Source organism: Desmodus rotundus, chromosome 6 (genome assembly GCF_022682495.2).
Source record: "Desmodus rotundus isolate HL8 chromosome 6, HLdesRot8A.1, whole genome shotgun sequence".
Lineage (NCBI taxonomy): Eukaryota > Metazoa > Chordata > Mammalia > Chiroptera > Phyllostomidae > Desmodus > Desmodus rotundus.
Window position 1 is genome coordinate 153,665,707 of NC_071392.1, and position 18,688 is coordinate 153,684,394.

Here is an 18,688-nt window from a genome sequence, read left to right on the forward strand (position 1 = left end):
CCCCGGAGAGGCAGCCTGCGGATGCCCACCTGCTGCTGTGGTGGATGTCTGGGCTCCCTCAGGCCAGGGACTGCGCTCTGATCTCGGGCCGGGCTCGCGAGTGTCCTCCGAGCAGGCAGACAGAGCCCGGGCTGTTGGGGGATGCTCTGGGAAGCCCCCCCCCTCAGGAAAGCCGAAGCTTTCTGCCAGGCATAATTATCACATGGATAATTACGCTATTCGGAGCCTGCCGGAGAGCCCTGGGCCTGGGCCAGAGCAGAGAGGCAGGGTTCCGGGACTGCAGCCGGCTACTGCTTCTCAGCGCTGAGTTCGAGAGAAGAGGGTAAACAGTCGGATTCCTAAGAATCCTAGCTGGCGGGGCCGGGACTTGGCAAGCATCAGGCTGAGAGAGAGAGGGAATTGATGAGTTCTGTCTTCCTCTGCACACCCTCTTCTAGGAGGCATCCCCAGGGTTCTAACAGAGCCCTCTGTCTCCTCCCTCCATCTGTCACCTCCCCAGGACAGCCCGTCCACTCCATGGGCACCTAGATGCTGATGACACCAAGCTCCACAGCACCCACGTCGCCCTCTGAGCAGCAGCTATGCATCTCCAAATGCATTCTGGCACCTGCTTCAGGTGCTTCCTTCAACGCATTACACCCCGAACTGAGCTCTGCCCCTCTGACCCCTGGCCGCCCCTTCAGTGGGCAGCACTCCCTCCTCCCTGATCAGGCCCCCAGCTGGACACCCAAGACTCCTTCTGACCTTCTCCTCCCCGATCTGCACGCCATCCAAGGCCAGGCTACTTCCGTTCTGCAGCACACAAGTCTCTTTCATTCTGCCTCGCCTCCCATCCCCCCTGTTCGGCCCAGGTCCGGGCTCCACAGTCATCTCGCCTTCCTTGTCGTGGCTCCTTGCTGGCCTCTCCACCTCCACCCTCACCCCCGAGACCATCGTCTGCACTGTTCCCACAACCATCTTCTGTCATGTGACTCTGGTTGTCTCGTCCCATGCCGGCGCCTTCAGTGGCTTCTGGTCACTCTCGTTGCCACTTTTATCCCTTCAGGCTCTGCTCCAGGCCCTTCCTGATCTGCCTGGCCTAGCACGGCCACGGTCATGCCACACTCGTGCCACCCAGCCCCAGCGGATGCTGCTGCGCACGTCCCAGTTCCTCGAACGTGGCTTTGCCCTGCCTGGAAACGAAAGTGTGGAATGGAAGAACGTCAAGGGGATCTTCCAAGCTCGGGAGCCAGACTCTGGCTTTGCATCCCCCATCCTTCACTTGCTGGCTGTGCGACCTTGGGCAAGTCCCCTGAGCCCTCTGCTCCTCTCGTTTCCCATCTAGAGCATCGAAGTAATAGTGGCAAAGGAACCTGCCCTGGGGCTGTTGGCAGGATCAATACTCATATACAAATAATTCACGTAAAGCACTCAGAACACGGTCAGCGCGCGGTAACTGCATTATCAAACGCTTGCCGCTCTCAACCAGCCTGTGCTCTCATTGTACAGAGGGAGAAACAGGTCCCAGCCATTCCTGGAGCCCGATGCCTGAACCCCAGCCCCTGTGAGAGGGATTACTCCCCTGCGAAGTCCCTGCGTCTGAGGGGTGGGTGGGGCAGGGGAGGAGAACCGTGCGACCCCATGCGGCCCAGGTTGAACACGTCAGGAGACATCTGACCGCAGGGCAGTTAGGCAGGGCTGGACTCCCATCCAAGGCTTGGGACTTGTTCTTGTGAGACCCCCCGGGCTCAGTCTGAGGCTCCCCATTTGCCAGGTCCCCACTGTGGACCAGCATCGATAGGAAGAGCCTGAGCCTGGGGAGGCGGGCAGGCCTGGCTGGGGCAGCCACGGGGTCCCTGGGTGGGTCCCATCTCTGGTCTCTGAGGGGCCTGTCACAGAGGGGCTGAGCCTGGGCTCTGAAAGCTGCCCGGGCCCAGAGCCTGACTTTAGCACTTTGCAGCTGGGTGACCTCAGCCGAGTGACTAAACCTCCCTGAGCCTCAGCTTCCTCCTCTGTGTGATGGGGGATCCCAATCCCAGCTGCCTCCCGGGGTTGCCATGAAGAGAAAGGAAATAATCTGCAGGCAAGCCCCCTAGGTGGTGCCTGAGACACAGCGAAGGCTCCACAGGCCCCCGGGGCAGACCGCCCAAGCACGCCGGGGCTGCAGAGCCAATTCTGCACAGAGCCCGCGTGCATTCCTGCCCAGGCCGAGGAGGCAGGAAGCCCTCCGTGCAGACCTCGCACAGATCTTCCTCAGCTGGCAGTCTTCCCTCGAGTTAATTTGGGAGCCTTGACCTTTTCTGCCTGTGTGTCTCTGACTCAGACTGCAGTAGCGCGGTGCCAGCCAAATGTGGCAGCAAGCCCCCTTCCTCGGCAACTGAGAGGCAGGAGTGTTCTGGAAGCTTCTCCCAGGGCGGGAGTGGGGTGTGCCATCTGACAACCTAGGGTGCTTGTGGTTGAGTGGAGTCATTCAGTTATTGTGTGTCTGCGGTTTCCCGGGGTAGGGGTGAGGGTGTTCCTTCAAGTGTGTGGGCCGTGCCTCCCAGCCTGCGTCCGGTGCTCTGCAGCCTCACCCCTGCACAGGGCCGTGCCAGTCACCAGGGAAACGGGGCTGCCGAGAGTGCCGGAGCCAAGCAGGCTGCTCTCCTGGGGGACACGCCTCCGCACTTCAGGTAGTAATTCCACCTTACAACCACCCTTGGCATTTCCACCAGTCTCACACTCCTGTGCCCAGGTGAGCAGTGCGGCATGTTCACCTACAGCTGGGTTCACACCTGGCTCCTCCACTCTCCAGCTGTGTGCCCCTGTCAGGCATGCGTCCCCTTGCTGGGGACTCGGTTTCCTCACTTGTAGAAGCTAGTTGATATGTGTGACCATGAGGGGAGAACCACATCTGCGGTGCCTGGAACCAGCCTGTAGCACACGCTCAATAAAAGGCCCAGAGTGTCAAGGGACACGCTTGGCGGGATTCAAACCCAGCCTGCTGGGATCCGTCCAAGTCCAGGGCTTTCCTGCTCGTCCCGGGCTGTGTTGGGGCCATCGTTGAGGGGTTCATTCATCCTTCTGTATATCACATATGGATTACATCCAGGTTCTGCCCCCCTTTAATTGGAACTCTGCCCTTCTGGGCCTTGAGGATTTGCTGGCCTTGGAGAGTAGCCATGGAAACCCAGGTAGTGACATCTGGGAGGGGAAAACTAAGTGTCATCTGCTTTCACTCTGTCCCCACTGTTTGGGACACCTCTGCCCAGCCTCGTATCTATACCCTTCATCGGACTAGCCCCTTCCCATCCTCTGACATCACCTCCTCCAGGAAGCCCTCCTTTGTCTCTTCTCCATGACATAGCTGGCTCAGGTGACCCTCTTGCTCCAGGACACCTCTGATTAGCACAAGCCCAGCCTGGAGTTCCGGGCTGTGGCACTTTCAGGTCGGAGAGCCTGGCGTACAGGAGGAGTTAAATAAAGCCATGTGTCTACTGACTACTTGGCTGATGTTCCAGGTCATTGACAGTGAGATTTGAGGCAACGGAACGAGTGAACCGTTACCAAGCTGTATCAGACTGAGGCAGGGCTGCTGTCCCAGGAGAAACAACATGGGCTGGCATCAGGAAGGCCTGGCCGAGAAGCTTTGACCGGGCCCTGTGGCTTCTGTAGAACTTTGGAAAAGGCATTGCCCCTCCTAGAGCCTCAGTGAGCTCACCCTTGGAACGAGGCAATGAACGTTGTGAGGACCCAGCGTGAGGGCAGCGGCTCAGAACTGTTGCGGGGCCAGGCAGCTGAGCTTGACATTGGCCTCCAACTGTTCAGGAACGACCCAAAGACCCATCACTGGTGGCCGTTGTATCTTGCAAAGACATGCATCTGAAAAAGTGGAGGAAGGATGGAATTTATTTTTGGCGAGGGCAGCAGCAAAAGCAAACTTTTTTTCAGGGCCGTGGTGAGGAAGTTCTGGTGGGTCCTTCCTAGTGTGGCCGCCACCCCCATGAGAAGCAGTGGGGACAGCAGGTGGGGTCTTCCCTGCAGAGACCCCCACGGCAGGGCCGGAATACTGTTTCTGGCAGGATGGCCTCTAAAACTAACACCTCGACCCTCTTGAGAGTCTCTGAATTACCAACTACCTTTCATTAAATTCCTTCCCTGCATAAACCAACTAGAGTGGATACTACAGTCTGCAACCAAGGACCCCGACTGACAGACCGTCCACACACGGTGGAGCCACGGTGCCCGGGTGGGTTTACACAGGACCCCGTGGGAAGGCAGCGTGAGCTCTGGGCTGTCAGCGGGGCCGGGTGAGGAGGTGGCACCGAAGAGACTCTTAGGGAATTTAAAGAGGAGCATTATTATGCTGACGGCTCTTTGGAAGCCCTTGCCTTCCACATCAGCACTGGCAGGCGCTTGTGCACATGCGTAGAGTAACCCGGGGAGGCTGTTAGCAGGCAGTTCTGATTCGAAGGTCCGGGCTGCGCCCTGGGCCCTTGCCTTTGCCACGCAGCCGGCGCACTCACGCACGCCAGGCTTTGCCGATGCTGGTAAGCTGAAGACCACCGGTGAGCTGGCGAGGTTCCCATGACCCTCAGGCCTCAGGCAAAATGCTGCACATCACCCAAGCGCCAACTTCAGCTTCATGAAATAATGAGATCAGACCCACTCCTGGCAAGTCCGCCACCAACAATTATTGCTATCTTTGGTAATACCAGTGCTCAGGCGCCAGGAGCTCCCCGTCTCATCATTAGCACGCTTTGTCATGCCCCTAATGAGGACGTTTTTGTAATTTGCTTTGTTGAAGAAACAGGATTGGCTCCTTTACCCCACAATAGCATGATAGCAATGTGGTATGCTATTTTTACCTCTGATTCATCCCAGGGAGTGGCAACACCGTGTGAGGCATTGCAGCAGCCCCCGTCCCCCAACCCAGGGGGCACATCCCTAGAAACAGCCAGCATGGCCTTTGAAATCTTCACCACTTACAAACATCCAAGTCCTGGCCCTATCTCTTTTCAGACCCAACTCACACTGTTCTCCATGGTCGCCTGCCCTACTCTTAACTCCCTGAACTGCCCCCTCTCTTTCTGCCAAGCCTTTCTACAGGAAGTTCCCAAGCTCAAAACACCCTCTTATCCCTCGAGCCAACTCCTCCATGACCTTCAAAACCCATTTCCTGAGTCACCTCCTCCAGGAAGTCTTCCTTGACCCTCCTTTTTCCTACTCCTGAGGCTGACCTAAATCCTAGAGATTAGTGCTTCATTTTAAAATTCTTCCGTGGCTTATAGTCTGCAGCAAACTCAGACCACAGACTTGGGTATACAATAAATGTTGCCTTCTTTATTGTTTGGTAACCAAACTTAATTTCAACTTCAGCCCCCATTCTTGCCAAGTGAGAGAAACAAAATATTAGTCAACTTAGGGCCCCCATCCCCTTCTCTGGAGTTGCATTTCCATGTCAGGCAGTTTACATCTCAGGCAGGGGTCCCAAAGCATGGAGCAGTGTCAAGGGCATGTAGTCTCAGTCTTCTGTCCAGGCTGGCATCCACACAGATGTCCTTGACCCACCTGGCTGGAGAGCACAGGTCCATGCCGATCCCTGGTATGTCCTCCTCATCCGAGCCTCAAGGCCTCTTGAGTCCAGTTCTCTTCTCCCACCTCTCCTTCCTTCCCTCCCTCCTTCCCTCCCTCCCTCCCTCCCCTTCTCCCTCTCTCTCTGGCCCAAAGATATATTGGGCTTTCTGGGATGTGGTCCTCCAACACCACCTCAGACCTGTTGCATGGACACCATCTTCGTGCCCAAATCACTGCCACCATCTCCTGCCACCCTAGGGAGTGATGCAGCTGGAAGGGAGGGTCACAGTCCCCTTTCAGGTGACCACCAACAGACACTTAGTGTTCCTTCCCTGTGGTCCTCCTCCTCCTCCTTCTCCTCCTCCGCACCCCAGTCCAGGCAGGTTTCTGGCCAGGCAGGGAGGAGGTGGAGAGGCAGGGGTGTCTTTGACCAGCAAGCAGGCTTCCATGTGCACTCCCCCCCAGAGTCCTCCAACGCCCTGGGCCTCGACATTCAGAGACCCCAGGCAGTCCAAGGCCTTTTCTCTCACCGCTGCAGGTCTTTGCCCGCAGTTGTCAACGTCTGTTCTCAGCCCCAGAAGGCGAGTAGTGCCTCTCTGCTCCCTGCCTCCAGAAGGCAGGGGTGGCCAGCACCGAACCCTCCCTGCACCAGGATTGGGGAGGGGTCTCCGGGTGTTGAGGATACCAAGAACAGAGGACATGCAGTGTCCTCTGAGAGCTCAGAGAGGGGAAGGGCCACACCTGCCTCATCTCCACATCCCTGAGACCAGGTGTGGTGGAGGGGTTAATACATGCCAACATTTATGGGCACTTCTGGCGAGCGCGGCAAGCAGTCCTCACACTATCTCGCACTCCTACCAGCAGGTACTATGTTTATCCTGACTCTTCAGCCAAAGAAACTGATACAGAGAGGGTTGGGTAGTTTGCTCAAGGCCACGCTGCAAGGGTCCACAGGCCCCCCCCAGGCGGCCCAAGCGTCTGGAGCCTTAACCCCTGGGCCTCCTGCCCAGCAGTTGGCCCAGTGCCTGGACCTTGGTGGGGCCCAGCACAGGGAACTCTGCTCTGTAATTTCCTAGTGGAATGACATCGATCAGCAGCTCACCCCCATAAGCCTCACCTGCCTCCTCTGTAAAATGGGGGTACTATGCCCATTAGGGAAGGGCTGCTGTGGACACTAAGTGACTAGGGGGAAAGAGCTCAGACTTTGAAGCTCAAGGTTCACGTGCACAGAGTCACATTTCCTCTCTTAGGTTGCAGCCCTCAGGAAGTCACGTGGCCCCTCCAAACTCCGGTCTCCTGATCCCCAGAAGGGGCCCAACCAACAGCTCTGATAAGCAGCAGATAAATGTTGGTTCCAGTGGGGGATGGGGCCAGAGGTCCCTGGACTAGACTGGGTGGGCTAGCTGGGGTCTGGACCTTGGATGCTTCTCTAGGCCATGGTTTATTCATCCAGTCAGTGTGGCCGCAGAATGTGCCCAGTGCCACCCTGCGGTCAGTCTCTGCCTCTTGGAAGCTCCAGACAGGCGAGGCCCAGGGGACCTGAGCCTGCCAGGTGACTCAAGGGGCCACTTGGGAGTCCAGCCACGGTGGCCGCCTCCCAGCCTCATCCGGTGCCAGGCCTGCACTCGCTGCCTCGGTTTCTCGGTGAGAAAGAATTTGATGAACGACTTTTCCCCACAGCAGTTGCTGCCTCATTTGTTTGTTCTCACTGTTGTCATTTCTCATTAGCTGCTAAATCGTCCCCTTGGCTGCAGACCTGTTGTGGCTGACTCAGCCAGTGGGGGGCTGCAGGGGCTGCTGGGGCTGCGGGGGCTGGAGTCGCAGGGCATCCCAGCGACCTGGGAGGGGTCAGGAGCAGTGGTGTCTGCCAGGCTCAGTCTCAGTGGATGTAGCTTAAGCCCTGTCCTTGGAGACTTGAGGAGGGGAGGTCGTGTCCTCTGCTCCCCAGCATGGACACATGGGCAGAAGTTCTCCTTGATCCCTGGCCTCATAAATCAGTGGGCCACGGTGGGGCGCCCATGGGTGAAGGGAAGACCTGAGCTTTCTTTAATGCCCTCACTCTGAGCTGGAGGCCACAAGGGAAGGCCAGCAGCTTTGGGAGATCGAAGAAGCCAGAAGACAGGTGTTAATTCGTTTGTGCTACTGCAACAAAATGCCGTAGACGGAGTGACTGATAAACAACAAATACTTACTTCTCCGATTCTGGAGGCTGGGAAGGTCAAGATCCAGGCTCCAGCAGATTTGGCATCTGGTGAGAGACCACTTCCTAGTTCGGAAAAGACTATCTTCTCGCTGTGCCCTGATGTGGTAGAAGGAGCTCTCTGGGCCTCTTTCATCAGGGCACTAGTCCCACTCACAAGAGCCATACCCTCACGGCCCACGCACCCCCCAAAGGCCCCGCCTCCTAAAGCCATCACACTGTGGACTAGGCTTCAGCCCATGAATGTGGGGTGGACAAGCATTCAGACCACAGCCACAGGGGCCTGGGTGCTGCATGCTTCCTTGCTTCCCCAGCAATGTCCAGTAGGTGCGCAGTGGACACCCACTCCCGTTGATAAAGGATCGGAGAAAAGTTGGGAGCAACTGTCCTCGGAGGCCCCTCCTACTGAGGCCCGAGCTCACTACAAGTCCGACACGCCCAGTTGCTCTCCTGTGCGAATGACCACCCCCTGAAAACTGCAGGCAATTTCAAAATCCCTCTCCACCCCACCCCCCTCGCACTTGTGCAGGCCTTTCCCTGAGCAAACACCTGTCTTCCATGTTTACGCAGGGCGTAGGAATTGATATCCTTGAAAATCTAACTCAAACATCATTAAGAAGGTAAATCTACTTTTGAAAAGAAGACATAGGATTGCTCATCGCCAGACCCAATCAATAAGATTTTGAGTGTCCTAGGTTAGTGGCATCAGGTGAACTGCTCACTGCTGCTCTGCCACTGGGCTGGCGAGGAGTCACCAGAGGAGTGGTCTCCTCCAGTCCCATCGGCTTAGAGACGACCCTCAGTCCTCTCCGCTGTGAACCGGCCTTAACAGTACCTCTCTTAGGTTAGTAATAATGCCTGCCTTAGGTGGTTGCCATGGGGATGGGCAGCAATGCCCACCAAGGGCCCAGCTGATTCTCCTCCAGAATATAAGCTCCATGAGTCAGGGTTTGGTTCGCTCCCTGCAACATCCAGTGCCTCACATGCAGTAGGTGCTGAAGGAAAACACCACCATTGACCTCTGAGACCCAGAAGGTGGCAGGGGCTTGCCCAGGCTCACACAGCAGGTCAGGTGTTTCAACATGCACTCTTGACAAAGTCTGAGCCTCGGTGGTCACTTTACCCTCCTGAACAATGGCAGCTTCACGTTGTCTGGGCTCCAGTTCCCAGCCTGTATGCTGGGATGCATTATTTTGGTTCGAGTTACTTTCTGTCCATTTACATTTAATATTTTTACCTTATAGTTGGGTGTAATTCTACCACCTTGCTATTTGTTTTCTAATTGTCATTTCTCTTCTTTCTTCTTTTATTTCTTCTGTCTTGTCCTTCTTGAAAATTAAACAAATACTATTATTCTATTTTTTGTTATATTGGCTTTTTTTTAACATTCTTGAATTATTTTTCAGTGGTTATCCTAGAAGTTTCAATATATTGGGTTGGCCAAAAAATTAATTTGGTTTTTTTTTTTTCTCCATAAAATGGCTCTGGAAGCACTTAGTCGTCTTTAACTTCATTGTGACAGCTGTCATATCAGTGTGCATTAAAAAAAACCCCAAATTGGTCAATTTTTGCATGACCATTTTGATACTGAAAATGGAAGAAAATAAACATTTTCAGCATAATATGCTTTGTTTCAAGAAAGGCAAAAATGCAACTGAAACACAAAAAGAGATTTGTATAATGTATGGAGAAGGTGCTGCGACCGATCAAACATGTCAAAAGTGGTTTGTGAGGTTTCGTGCTGGAGATTTCTCTCTGGACAACGCTCCACCATTGGACCAGTTGTGTTGATAGCAATCAAATCGAGACATTAATTGAGAACAGTCCACATTATAACACGCAGGAGATAGCAGACGTATCAGAAGATCCAAATCAATGAAGTTCTTGGTGAAAATTTAAAATGTGTCTTTTATTTTACGGAGAAACCACACGGACTTTTTGGCCAACCCCATACTTCCTGAGCCTCTCACAGCTTGCTCTGAAGACTTGCCCTCCTTCCCGAACATGCGCGACCTTTCCTCCTTTCCTGCCGTTGCTAAACGTTGACTTCTGCCTCTGCTGTACACCCCGCAAGTCAAAATCCGTGTTGTCATCTTAAACAACCAATATTCTTGAATGTTAGCTCAAATATTTCCTTCGTAGTGTTCATTCTTCCTTACAATTTTGTGTTCTGGCTAGAATCTTCTCTCCAATCTGAAGAACTTTACTCAGTGTATGTTCTACTGCCAGTCTGATGGCATTAAATTTTTGCTGACTTTTAGCTTCCATTTATCTGAAAATGTCTTTATTTTGTTTCAATTTTTGCAGGACTTTTTTTTTTTTTGCTGTTTATATAATCCTAGCATGGCAATTTTGTTATTTTTTAAATGTTAGCCTTTTAAGGATGTTTTCTAGAGTTTATTCATTTTTGTTGAAAGTCAAGGAACAGATTTTAATGCTTCTTTGAAGATAATTTGTCTTCTTTTTCTCTGTGACTGCTCTGGAGAATTTCTCTCTGTCTTTGCCTTTCTACACTGTGACTGTGGAGTGTGCAGGTGTGGTTTTCATTGTGTTTATCTTTCGAGGGGTTCACAAAGCTTCCTGAATTCATGAGTTGGTTTCTTTCATCAGTTTTGGAAACTCTTGACTAATTCTCTCCGAATATTGCTCCTGTCCAATTTCTGCCCTTGCTTCTGGACTCCAGTCCTGGGTATGTCAGACCTCGGCCAGTGACCCACACGATGCCTAGACCCTGTTGGTTTTTAATGTGTCTTTCTTATTTTCTCTCTGATTTTAATTTAGTTTTACTCTTACCTACTATTCTGTCTAAAAATCCCTGATCTTACCATCTAGTATCTCTTGTCTACTATTAAATCCATCCGCTACGTTTGTACTTTTTTTTTTTTTTGATTCTCCGTAACTGTTGGAAAATGACAGACTTGAGAAGGCTACCTATTTTCATCCACTTCCTTTGTCATTTCTTCTTCTTCTTTTTTTTTTTTTTTACCGTAGTATCCCGTGTCAACATCCTTGTCTCACGATTGCAATATCTGGGCCTTCAGTGGATCTGTTTGTGTCATCTGCTTCTTTTCCCTCCCTCGTCCTGCCTCTTCACATGCCTCACCCTTTTGGCTGCATGAGGGATACGTGCAGTCAAAACCCATGGCGGACTCAGCTGATACACTCTACCAGAGAGACCCCTTTCCCTCTGTTACGGGGACAGGGTGACAGGCTGATGGTCCTTGTCTAGTTAGGACCTGAGGTGGGGCATTGATGGGTTGCAGATTTTAGCAGACTGAGTTCACCACCGCTGGCTTGTCCCTGACCTTGAATGGGGTCCTCCCAGGCTGTTGAATGAGAGCCTAGCTGGTCTTTCTCCCCATCCCTGAAAGGGGAAACCTGCCGGGCATTTATGTCAGGCCCTTGCCTTCTAGTGGAATTCTTTATCTGGAGAATCTACAAAATTGTATTTCCACCGTTCATCCCGGCTTCCCTGTTACTTGTGCTGCTTCAGCACTCAGCAGTTCCCTGTGGGGGAAATTGGCCTTATATTCCTGGTTCCTCTGGTTTTCAGTCCATCCTGCCAGCCCAAAGCTCTTGAGTTCGTGCTTCCCAGAGTAGACATCTCGGCTTGGGCCAAGGCCAAGCCTCAGCCCACGTCCAGAATCACAAATGCCCCGAGGAAAGGAAGCGGCCAGCAGCTAACAGCAGACCTAGGAAGGGCTCTTCCTTTTCTGCCATTTTGGCCCATTTAACCCGCATTTCCACAGCTCTTTGATGTCTTCAAAATCTGTGGTTTTGCAGCTTGCTTTCCTTTACCATTGTTGCAGGGAGAGAGGGGAGGGTGGGGGTTGCCTATCACGATTTATCACATCTTACCTGAAAGCAGGACTTTAGCTTGTTATTTGCAATTCAGCAAATGAAACGTGATTATTTTTCATGTAAACAGTGATATCGGTTTAGATTCACCCGTACATTCGTCACATATTTGCTCAGTCCTCCTTGAATCTCAGACCTTCTACCTGGGTTAATTTTCCTTCTGACGAAGCTACATCTTCTCAATTTCTTTTGGCGAAGGTTTGTCGGTGGTAAACTCTTCATTATATCTGTCCAAAGAAATGTCTGTAGTTTGCTCTCATTCTTGAAGTACGATTTCTCTGGGTGCACACTGGCCAGCAGCCAGTCCTTCCCTATTGACATTCAAACTGCCGTGGCAGAGCATTCCAGCTTCCACTGCTACTGGTGGGAAGACAGCTGGGAGCCTAACCACTGTTCATTTGCAGATGATCTAAGTTTCCCCTAGCTGCTTTTAGTATTCCTCCTCCCCATGGGATGGTGATGGTGGTGGCGACTGCGCCTTCGCAGTCGGTGCTGTGTGCTATCAGAGTAATCAGAAGCACTGGTGCTAGGTCCAACCCTCCCGCTCCGTCCTCCGTGTCTCCTAATTGTCTTTCCTTGTTGCCACCTTTGTCTTCCCAGCCTGCCTTCTGGGAAACTGTTATTTATATCTGCCCAATTGTTTACCAGTTCTGTCTTTGATGCATGTCCCCTTTACCCTTTACCTGTCCATGGTCATTCATGGAGACTTTTAAAGATTTTAATTATATGTTTTTTTTATTTCTACAGGTTTTATATGGTCCTTTTCCAAATCTACTAAGACTTTTTTTTAGTATCTTATTACTTGCTCATGTTTTCAAGCCTCTTTTATTTCTTTAACTATATAAACATTGCCACCTTTTAGGCTGTGTCTAATGAAAATTATAACATCTGAAGCTCGGCCGATCTGAGTTTGCTGTCTATTTTTCCGTTGGCTCTCTCACACAATGCTTTGTTTCCTTGTGTGCTTCATATGTTTTGGCAGTGGATGCCCTTTGGGACTTTGTCGTTGAGAATTATTTCAGGACTGATTTAAAATTTCACTCCTCCAGAAAGGACTGTATTTGCCTCTTCCAGTCACCTGAGACAACTATCAGTCCACAACCATGTTATTTTATTTTACTTTATTTTTAGGTAAAGAAAAACTTTATTCAAAAAATTTTTGCAAAGAAGTCAGGGAGGAGAACTATTATAACAGAAGGAGGGAGACTTTTGCAATAGGAAGAACATGTAATCACAAGATCTGCCAGCTTCCCAAAAGTTAGCCAGATACGTTCTTTTCTTCATCCCAAGGAATGGGCAAAGCTACCATACACCAGACTTGGGGAAGTGGATGAGCAGGGGAGATATGGTAGGACGGTAGACCAGAACATGTTTTTTCTTGAGGTCCTTCTATTTTCAGGATGGGACACTAGCTACTTCTTTCCAAGCATAGTTTGCAGTTAACCTCAGGGGCTAGGAGTGGCCAGTGAGTACCTAATTAATCCCATTATAACTCATCATTTTTAAGCAATAGACCTGCTTTCAAAGATACTGTATAGTTGGCCCAGACTAAACCATCCTGTTCCTCTTTAGATGGGATAATCTGATGCTGGGGCTTCTGGCATGGGGTCTGGGGCTGGAGAAGCAGGGCTGTGCACTAGGGAACTAACTCATGGTCACTCTGAGGGGCAGGGCCCTGCTAGGCTCTGCACACCCTAAGGTAAGTCCTTCAGTCTCCACTCCAAGCCCACCAGAGCCAGGGGTCTTGTCATCAGGAGCAATTTCACCGGTACTGAAAAGTATATGCCATATATCAGCTCTGGTTAGTCTAGATTTTCATCCATAATTGCAAAGATTGAATTCCTGGTTTCTTGTTAAAACAAAGAGGTTTTAGTCCCAACATTTTACCACAATAATGTTCTTGGCTAAGAAAATCTGCTCTGGTTTAAGGAACTGGCATTCATACAACAATTGATGAAATCGATTGTCTCTTGGCCATATGAAGAATATAATTAAAGAAATCTGGGACATTGCTAGCTGGCTTACTGCTGATGAAGCCTCAGAACACTTGATTTAACCCCAGAATTTCCAAAGTGTGTTCCCTGAAGCATTAGACTATGGAAAGGGCTTCTATGTTTAAGCTGAAGAAATGTCATATACAATACTTGAGCATTCTCTTGGAGATTCACGGCATTCATTTAAAGGCTCTGAGACGTCCTACAATATCTGTTTGATTTGATGCTTTCAAATCATATTAGAAAATACTTGCCCACAAAAATATAAGGAACTTGGAACAGTGATCATTCATTTTCTGGATAGAATTCCCTTTTGTCACAGAAACGTGTGCGCCATTAATGAAGATCAAAAAGGGAGTTATAGCGATGTAAGTAACATTTATTTAACAAGTATCATTGACTGCTTGCTATGCCTATGACTGTGGGTATACACTGGCGAATAAAACAGATAGAGTCTCTGTCTTGTGAAGCTCGTAGGATCATTAGGCTGCCGTGGGAAGCAGTAAGAAAGAAATATCAAGTGGCTGGAACCCAGTTATTCCTTACATTACTGGACCGTAGCCATGGAACAGGCCCATGAGCTAGGAAGCTACCTGGGCATTTGGCTCTGGTGACTAGCCTGGAAGCTGCAAAACTTTCTGACACAATGGTACTACTCAAGGAAACCATAAAGAAGAGTAAGCACAAACCTACCTGGTTCTGGAACGAAAGAGTTTCTCAAGGAAAGGAAGTTCAGGAAAGACAGGTGAGCAAGTAAGTGGTTTTTAAGGCTTATGGAATCTCTGATGAATCTGAGGATTCTTCCTAAAATAAGTCCTGCAATAGTGTCTGGTTCGTAGTCCAAGTCAGTAACTATGAGCTGGGGTGATGTCGATGATGCTGATGGTGATGATGATAGTGATGACGATGATGATCATGGTGATGGTGATGATGATCATGGTGATGGTGATGATGATGGTGGTGGTGATAGTGATAGTGATGACAATGATGATGATGGTGATGGTGGTGGTGGTGATAGTGATGATGGTGATGATAGTGATGATGGGGGTGATGATGATGGTGGTGGTGATGGTGATGATGATGGTGATGATGATGATGGTGATGATGGTGGTGGTGGTAGTGATGATTTGATGATGATGATGGAGATGACATTAGTGATGAAGATGGTACTAGTAGTAGTAGTAGTCTTCACTCCTTCCTTTCATTCCATACTAGGTTCAGGTGGTCACCAAGAACTGCGAGTCTACTTCTTAAATAACTCTTGGAACAGGCCTGGATCTTTTCTCAACCTCCCCCTTATCTCATTTTCCTGCCTTTAACTTCCATTCTTGCAATCCACGCCCACCCTGTACCCTTGTAATCTTCCTAAAGTTTGAGTCTGACCACAGCTGTCCCTTGCCAAGCAGCCTACAGAGAATCCCCAAGGCCTGCACTCAAGGTGCTGGGTGGTGCCGCGTGGATTAATGACTCTCCATGGCCTCCCTTCCCAGCCTCACCTCTCTCCTTCTCACCATATGTCCTCTGCTCAGCCACACTCAACCCATCCCCCCAAGCACGTCGTGTACGTTAACACTTCCATGCCTTTCTCTTGCTCCTCTCCTTACTTGTCTTCTTCCCTCCTTGTCTTTTAGCAAAATTCATACTAATCCTTCAAGGTCAGCTCAACAGTCAAGGCCGGATCTCCACCCAGGAATGTAATGGCCTTTGCCTGGCCTTCCACAGTGCTTTCTGCACTTATCTGTATGGCCTTCACCACACCCAGGTGTGTCCGCCCTGGGAGGTACTGCTTCAGGGCACATGCCACATGGGATTCCCAGTGTGTTCCAGCCCCGCTCCGTGTAGAATACCAGAGCACCTCAAAACTGCAGAATAAATGCACCCCCCTGGAGTGGCAACTCTGCAGGACCAGACCCCCATTTCTCACAGGCTCTGCGTTGCGCACACTTTTTTCTCCTGACAGTCCTGAGCCAGCGCTTTACCAGGCTTGGTATCCAGGGGAATCTGAGGTCCACCTTCATCCTCTTTTCCACAGTCTCGCTTGTTCTCCAGAGGTGCCTGTGGGCCCGTGTGCGTGTACCTGTGCGTGGGTGGCTGTGTGTGCATGTTCACTGTGCTGTCAGGGATGGGCTGGAGGGAGAACCAGTCCTCTGCTCCGTAGATCAAGGACACTGCATTCTCTCTGCCTTCAGGAAGGTATTAAAATTAGAACCACTTGTCACTGGAGGTCTCCGTGCAGCCTCAGCCCTGGGTGGGACCAGGATACATCCCTCGGCCTCTGAAAGGAGTGAATCCATTTATCCACACATCTATTTCCCTAATATTCATTGAGTCTGCTGTGTACAAGGCGCCATGCAGGGGGGTAGGGTTATAGAACTGAACACAAGAAAGTAGAAACGAGTGCTTGTTTTCAAGGGATTTATGATCTACGGGTGCAGGTGGAGGCAGACAGCAATCAAGGAAACAAACCAATGATGAGAGCTGCAGAGGAAATAAATGGGGGTCATGAGGAGGGTAACGTGAGGGGGCGGGTAGAGAGCTGCGGCTTCAGTAGCAGGAAGGGGCTGACGTATAAACGTCTGGGGGAAGGAGGTAGGCCACTCTGGGCCAGGCAGAGACAAGAGGAGGAAGGCCACCGTGGCTGGGCCACAGCAAATGAGGATAGTGGTTGAAGAGGCAGTTGGGAGTCGAGCAAGGGCCATGCGGTACAGTGGGAGGGAGGTCTCTAGAAGCGTTCCAGCAGGAATGACCAGCTCCCATGGAAGTTTTCAAAGCTGCGGCACGGGGCAGAATTGTAGAGAGGTGGAGTGGACCAGAGGGGCAGCCAGGAGCTGTCCGTGGCAGAGCTGGCACTGATGAGAAGCTGGGGCCAGCTCTGCCCTCTCTCCCAGCCTTCCCCGGGGGCCCAGCTGGCCCTGGAGGGCTCCCTGCGAATGACATCACCCTCAGCGCTGGGCTGCAGGCGCTGCAGGGAGCTCCTCCTGAGGGTGTGCTGAGGACATGCTCACAGCGTCAGGCTGCCAGCCCAGTGCTCAAGGATGGAAGAAACAATGCCGTGAGCACCTCCTGTGGCTCAGAGACTGGGCGGAACACCACAGGCACTTTCTGGATAACACTGAAGCCCCGGGAGGGACACCCCTATTTTTCAGATGCACCCTAACATCCTCATCAGGGAAGGGTACCTGGAAATCATACTTGGTGAAGTAGGAACTATCATTTTTCCCTTAACAGGTAAGGCAAACTGAGGCCCAGAGGGGCTAGTAACTTGCCCAGTGTAGCAGTGAGCCAGGAAGCCTGGCCCAGAATCATGTTCTTTTGAAGTGCACAGGATGCCACCTCCCCTCCGTCGTCCATGAGCTAAACCAGTAGAAAAGTGCCCCCATCTGACCCCAGCAGACTAACACGTGTCATGTACACCGCATGGTGCGGTGCTGCTGAGCAGTTCCCGGTCCAATCACCCTGGGGTCTGTGACGGTCAAGACGCCTCGTGGGAAGCCTGTCCATCCTTGAAGGGAGGTCCTTCCTAGTTACAATTCCCTGCAAGGAAGGAGACGGCCCCAGACAGGGATCCCGGAACGAGAAGGTGGACTTGGGATAACTGTCTCTGGGCTCAGCACAGTACCTGGAGTGGAGTAGGTGCCCCGACACCCGATGAGTGAGGAGACAGAGAGATGAACCAGCATCCTGTGAGGAGATCTGGCGACTGACTCAACACCTAGGACAGTGCAGACGGGCAGTGCTAGGGCTCTTGCCCAACACTCTAGGGTCTAGACCAGTGAGACAAGGTCAAACACTTGCAAGGCTATGTCCCGTCTAGAGGGAGCTTCTGCTGGTCATTCAAAAGCCTGTGGGAACGTGGCCCTGTGTGGCCAGGCCTTCAGATTTTTCATGAGAACCTGGATCTACAGGTGCCATGTAGAGTTACCTATTTTTTAAAAACTGTTTGCCCCACAGAAAGTACGTGCGAGTGCTAGCTAGACCAAACCACTGGTTCGAGACCCCCCAGTCTAGCATGGGTGGGCGCCGGGGCAGGACAAGCTTGGCTGGGTGATCTAAGAGGAGGTTACATTTTGCATGCCGGCTTATCCAGATCCAAGGTAAGATCAGTGTTCATTTTCCGGTCGTCATTTCAGGACTTTGGTTAAGTCTTGTATAATGTTGCAGCCAAGCCCAGCCAGTCTCTAGAGGGATTAAAGGATGTTCTTGTGTACAAACAGGGGCCAGGAAGCTAGTGAGGGGCCAGAGGAACAGGGGATGATGGCTAAGGTGGAGGATGCGTCTCACACAGCATCTCAGAGGCCAGGCTCGGGGCTGACAGCCCAGCTCTCCTTCCCCACATGGGATCCAACCCCCACGGCCAAACGCAAGGATGTGAGTTTCATTCTCTTAAGCAAGAGAGAAAATGCCTTTGCAGGCACGCTTCCCAGTTGGGCAATTCTTTTCATGTTCCATTTAATCCCTTCTGGGGCAGCCGAGCTTCCTTTGGCTCGGTGTGTCTGTGTCCTTCCTGTGTTTATCATCCGCTCCTGCCCCCTTTCCTCTTCTCTTCTCTTGTCCCCACCTGCTTCCTCTGTGGGGTGAGGGGCGGGGGTGCGGTCCTCTTGGCTCCGATTGGGTGGACTTTCCATCCAGGCATGTGGCCAGCACCCAGCACCCAGCATTTGCACCAGGTATTTAATTAAACCAGGGATTCCCAGGGGATGTGAGAAGCCGGTTGGCAGGCAACGGGCTCTATCTCCACATCTTATTTTGACAAGTTCTGTAATTATCCTTTGTCACTGGCAGGCGGAGGCAGGATCGCTTTCCTTCTCAGCCCCATCTCCTTAGCACAAGAGGACTTAGGTTCCTCACTGCTCTGCCAATAAACACCCGGCTTGCCTCAGTTCGCCCGTTAGGCCGAGACTGAGCACGGCCATGACTAGGGGAACACCGACGTGGCTGTCAGCAGCATCCTGGCGGTCCCGCCGGGCCCCTGCTCCATGTGCTAGGGAAACTGCTCCCAAGGAGGATCTTCTGGGGCAGAAGGTTGAGGTGGGAACCACAGCCTCCAAAAGGGCAGAGCCAACATATATGGAGCACCTGCTACATGCCTGTGTGCTGTCTG

At 51.6% G+C, this 18,688-nt stretch overlaps 1 protein-coding gene across 2 annotated transcripts in view; it reads left to right on the forward strand.

Annotated features, from left to right (window-relative positions):
* The window catches only part of KCNIP1 (potassium voltage-gated channel interacting protein 1), a 241,380-nt gene that overhangs the window by 98,562 nt on the left and 124,130 nt on the right, over window positions 1-18,688 (forward strand). The gene's annotated exons all lie outside the window — the stretch shown is intronic.